The following is a 5,364-nucleotide window of genomic DNA, read 5'->3' on the forward strand; positions in this document are numbered from 1 at the left end:
TATATTATGTATTAATAAAAAATTTCTCTACTATATGTTAATATATATTTCAAAAAGTTATAGTATTTAAATAGCTATAATATAATAATAGCTATAATAAGCTCAGCGTGGTGGCACAGGCTTGTAATCTCAGCACTTTGGGAGGTTGAAGAGCTCAACCTGGGCAATTTAAGGACTTAAATTGGGCTATTTCAAAACAAAAAATAAAAGTAAAAAGCAGCTGAAGATGTAGCTCAGTGTAAGGACCCTGGGTTCAGTCCTCAGTATTTCAACTTACAACAAAAAAATGAGATATATGAAATAATTCCTACAATATACATATAATAGTAGAGTGTATGTAAATATCCTATACAGAAACATTATAATAGCCATAATATATAAATACACACATATTTCATATTATATATCCCTATGAATGTATTACATAGACATATACTGGCATAAATAATAATTAACATAATTGTGCATTAATATTACACATCATATTAATATATTAACCTATTGTACATGTTGTATATAACACTAACACACACCCATCTGTCCACATCCAGGCTTGTGACTGAACTGAGCGACTCTCACGTGCTAAGTGTGGGTCATCCCCCGGGTGCGTTAGCCACACCGACCCTCCACGCTGTAGCACATCAGGATGTGCTCCTCCTGCCTCACTTTGACTTTGTGCCCTTTAACCAAACGTAATGCATCAGCCCTTCTCTTGTACCCTGCTTGGCCTCCAATAACACTATTTTCACCAGCTTTCTTACATTCCATAGATGAGTGAAATCATGTGCTGTTGGGAGATGGAAAATTCCAAAGGCAGTCAGGTATGGCGGCACACGCCTGTAATCCCAGCTCTTGGGAGGTTGAGGCAGGAAGATCGCCATGAGTTCAAGGCCAGCCTGGGCTACACAGTGAGTTCAAGTCTAGCCTGGAATACACAGGGAGACTCTGTCTCAAAAACAAACAAAAACTTACAGTCTTCCTGCTTCAGCCTTCCAGAGTGCTAGGATTATAGATATACAACACAACTATAACATTAAGTGAAATAAATCAGACACAGAAGGCTAAATTTCACTTGGTTTTTCCTATATGAAAAACATAAAATATAAATAATTTGAAAAAGCCAAATAAAAGAGAGATGATAGGAAACATGGACGGGCCTTTTTTCTAACCTGTGGGTGTGGAGCTGACCAGGGCAGGGGGGCGTTCTCAGCAGCTCAGGAGAGCATTGGCAGGGCCTGCAACGTGTGCTAACAAGGGCATTAGCCTGTTCCCCAGTCTCCAGAGAAGGCTGATAAGGAGGGGAGGGAGGATTTGCACATTCTGCCAGGTAATGGAGCTGTGAGCTGAGCAAACAGAATACATAATAATGAATATGGAGGCATCTGGGAATCCCTAGGGTAAGCACTGTCCCGCCAGGACAGGTCCTCTTTCCAGAAACTTGTTATCAATAGCTCAGCTGCAGCTATCAGAAAGGAAATGAGATTTGCCATCCACTCTGGTGAGAAGCCACTGGCATGTGCTACCCCCTCCTGCTCCTCATTAGGGAATGTGACACTGCAGACACCAGGCAGCCCAACACCTCTGGGAAACATGTCTTGCTTCCTCTGCCAGGGAACTCTAAGCTGTCCTTCAAGCATTTGCTTGACTCTTAGTTTTGAAGCGATTGGAGGTTCCCGGTGGAACGTTTTTCTTTTTTTTTTTTTGATACCAGGAATCGAACTCAGGACCTTGCTTTTGCCAGGCAGGTGCTGTGCCACTAAGCTACATCCCTGGCCCTGTTTTCTAAAGAAACGTGTGTGCACACATATGTGTGTGCTCAAAGACACACCTATGGACAGCATCAGAGCACAGAAGAGTTCATTAGGAAAAGCAATGTGCTGACCCTCCACCTCCCCTTGCTCTGTGCAGGCCACCTCTGACACTTCACCTTCAGAGCCATGATGGTACTTAGATTTTTAAACAGAGAATATCTGTAGGCTCCCTGCTATGAAAAATAAGAATTACTTTCTCCCTCACTCTGCATTTCATTCTCTTCCCAAGGTTTTACTTATTTATTTGTTTTGTGGTATTGGGGTCAAACCCAAGGCTTGGACACAGGTCTACATTGTCAGCCCTTTTTTACTTTTTACTTTCTGAGACAGGATCTTACTAAGTCCCTAAGTTGCCCAGGCTGGACTCAAACTTACAGTCTTCTTGCTTCAGCCTTCCAGAGTGCTAGGATTATAGATATACAACACAACTATAGCATTAAGTGAAATAAATCAGACACAGAAAGCTAAACATCACTTGGTTCTTCCTATGAGAAACATAAAATACAAATAATTGGGAAAATGTCAAATAAAGGAGAGATGATGGGAAACAAGGAGGTAGACTATTTGCAAATGAGGAAAGGGATATGGGGGAAGAGTAAAGGGGAGAAAAGGACCAAAAATAATCAAGATTATACACACACACATATATATATCCACAAACATGATTATTCTATACCATACACATATACTAATAAAATTTTAAAAAAAAAAAAAGGCAAAAAAAAAGACTTAATGCCTTAAACACTGAGCATCTATTGCTTCAGGGTTTTTTTGAGACAAAGTCTCACTACGCAGTTCAGGCTGGCCTGGAAATCACTATGTACCCCAGGCTGGCCAAACTTGCAGTAATCCTCCTGCCTCAGCCTCCCAAGTGCTGGGGTTATAGGTGTGTGCCACCACATCCAGCAATTGTCTGTTCTTGTGGGTCACGAATTCAGGAGCAGGCAGGATGTAGTAGTACAGTTCTGTAATCCCAGCACTTGGGAGCTGAGGCTGGAAGATCATAAATTCAAGGCCAATCTGGGTTACACAGAAGGACCCTGTCTCAAAAACAAAGCAAACAAAGAATCTAGGAGCAGTTTAGCTGATGGCTCAGGCTCCAGATCTCCCTGAAGCTGCAGCTGAAGTGTGAGTTCAGTGGAGGCTTCCATGAGCTGGAGGAGCCCCTTCCAGGATCCACTCACGTGGCTATTGCTTGGGGCCTTGGCTCCTCTCCAGGCACAGACCCCTCCAGAAAGCTTCAGAAGGAAGCTGCAGGTCCACTTTTGTTCAAGGGAGACCAGCGCTAGAAATAAAAGCCTATTGTGTCCAAAGAGAAATACAGTACATGATTTCACAAAAGCAAATGTTTAAAGGCTGGTCTGCTTTTAAATAAAATTCTGTATTTTATTTAATTTTAATTTAATTTTATTTTATTTGCTCATCATGGATTAACACTAATTTTGACATCTAAAAATATGAAATCAAGAAATGGGCATGGTGATGTGTGCCTGCAGCCCCAGCACTGGAGACCAAGAGCTCCAGACTAGCCTCAGCAACACAGGGTAACCAAGTCTCAACTTCAAACCAGTCAGGTGAGAGCTCATACCTACAATCCCCGCCACTCAGAAGGCTGAGGCAAGAAGGTCAAAACCTCAAAGCTGGTCTGTGCAACTTAGGGAGCTCCTGCTTCAAAATAAAATTCTGAAAAGGGCTAAGAATGTAGCTCATTTGGTAGACCGCCTGCCTAGCATGTGTGAAGTTCTGGGTTTAATTTGCATTACTGCCAAGATAATAATAATAGTAGTATTAATAATAGCAATACATTAAATAAAATATTAAAATGTTATCTTGATTATTGAGCTTTCTAGTGCCTTTAAATTTTGCTTCTGGGCTGAGAGTGTGGCTTGGGGGCAGAGCACTTGCCTGGTATATAGGAAGCGTCTGGGTCACCCCAGTCCCGTATACATGCGCATGCGCACAGATGGCTTCTGAGGTAAGTCCTCATTGGAGCCCTCTATCCTGTCCTCAGGGAAAGCAGAGGGCCCAGCCAGACCAGTGACAAGGCCAAGAAATAGGAAAGACAAGGCTGAAAGAGCAGAGTTCCTCAAAGGAGGCACCATCAACAGGAACACTGCAGGAGAAGGATGAGCGCTTGCTTCCTCTAATCTCGCCACGCTGCCATGGACTCTTCATTTGTCAAGGGCTGGGGGAGACGTCGAAGTTGCTGAAGTCCAGCCTCAGCCCATGTGAGACGGTTCCCGGCAGACGTCAGCAGCCTTTGTGCCTCAGCCTCCTGCCTCCTGCAGGCTGACACCCTGTCAAAAAGGCACACCCTCTACTGCCAGTGAAAGTGCTTTCAAGGTTGGACCCCCAGATGCTATGCCCTCTCCTCAAAACGATCAAAGCTGGGAACCCACAAGGTGCCCTGTGGCTCTCTAATTGCCCAGTTCAAAGGCTTCGTGCTATTTCTGTAAGGTTCCTCGGTATCCCATACATTCTATTTCTATACCCCGGGGGATGGCAGCCTCAGAAGGGAAGCCAAGGCCAAATACACAGATTAAGGTTGTTCAAAGTCATGCAGCCTCACTGGGATGTCTGGCTCTGCTGGACCTTGAACCCAGACTCCCTGAGTCTGTACTCTCAGCACCTTAATCTCATAGGTAAACAATCTCTGAATCCTATAGGGGGAGCTATTTCTGGGCAGCCAGCTAATCCCATCCACAGCACACTCACTCAATCAACATTCACTGTGCACCTGTCCAGGGAAGCAGACTAGCCCCGTCCTTACAATGTGGTGTTTAGTAAACAGAATATGGATGATAAGTGTGGCAGAGCCTGGATAACATTAATGCTAATGTGGCTTCTCATTAGCTTCCCAGTGGGCAGACCCAGAGCTCCCTTCCCTGGGATGTAGGGCCCCACTGTCAGCTGGGCATTAGGGTTAAGGGTGACCTTGCAGTGATCCCAGGTACAACCCCTGCAGGCGTGGCTCTACTCTTTCTTCTTGGCTGAAGGCCTGTGCCACAGCCTGGACTGCAAAGCCAGTGTCATCCTTGCGACATCAGGACACTGGCCAGACAGCCTGTGTCCTTGCAGCCTGTCCATAAGTTGTGCTCAGGGCATTAAAGAAATGCAGCTTCAAAGAAGCAGTGGAAGAGTTGGGGAGCGTGAGCCTGAGATGCTTGCCAAGGACGGGGCTGCTGCACCCCGCAGAGACGGCCCCAGGCCTCAGGTTGCCCCTGCTTTCCCGTGGCCCGACGCCTGCTCCAGGGCAATCATGTGCTGGTCAAGTCCACAGATCCTGAGCCCCTCTCCCTAGGCCAGAGCCCCCACTGCCGCCTCCTGAGTCAGGGACCTCACGTGGTTCTCTGTGCCTTGGTTTCTACACTAGGGCAGGCAGAAGCAACAGGCCCTTCTTCGGGGGATGTTTAAGTAGCCAGTACTTGTATTTTTGCAGTGCTGGGATGGAACCTGTGGTCTGGCACATGCTAAGCAAGCACTCTGTCACTGAGCTACATTATAATTCGTTTCAGAAGGAAGTGTTACTTGGCTGCATAAGCTTGCTCTGTCT

The sequence above is a fragment of the Chinchilla lanigera genome, unplaced genomic scaffold, assembly GCF_000276665.1.
Source record: "Chinchilla lanigera isolate Chin_1 unplaced genomic scaffold, ChiLan1.0 scaffold00088, whole genome shotgun sequence".
Classification (NCBI taxonomy): domain Eukaryota; kingdom Metazoa; phylum Chordata; class Mammalia; order Rodentia; family Chinchillidae; genus Chinchilla; species Chinchilla lanigera.